Raw genomic sequence first — 236 nt, forward strand, 5'->3', positions numbered from 1 at the left:
GTAATTGGATGCGCCCGTGAGTCATTACAGTGACTGTGTTATCCTGTCATTTACTGTTTATTTAAGTTTTGTTGCTTTGCTTTTCTTAATCAAATTATAATAACCTACCCTTGAATGTCCCACCGTCCATGTATACTATATTAAGACAAGAACATATCGGGCAAACAGAGAGAATGTAAACAAATCACTTCTTGACTTTTTTTGTTTGCGCAATTTGATTCTAACAATTTGTGTTA

This window comes from Penaeus monodon, chromosome 20 (genome assembly GCF_015228065.2).
Source record: "Penaeus monodon isolate SGIC_2016 chromosome 20, NSTDA_Pmon_1, whole genome shotgun sequence".
Classification (NCBI taxonomy): Eukaryota; Metazoa; Arthropoda; class Malacostraca; order Decapoda; family Penaeidae; genus Penaeus; species Penaeus monodon.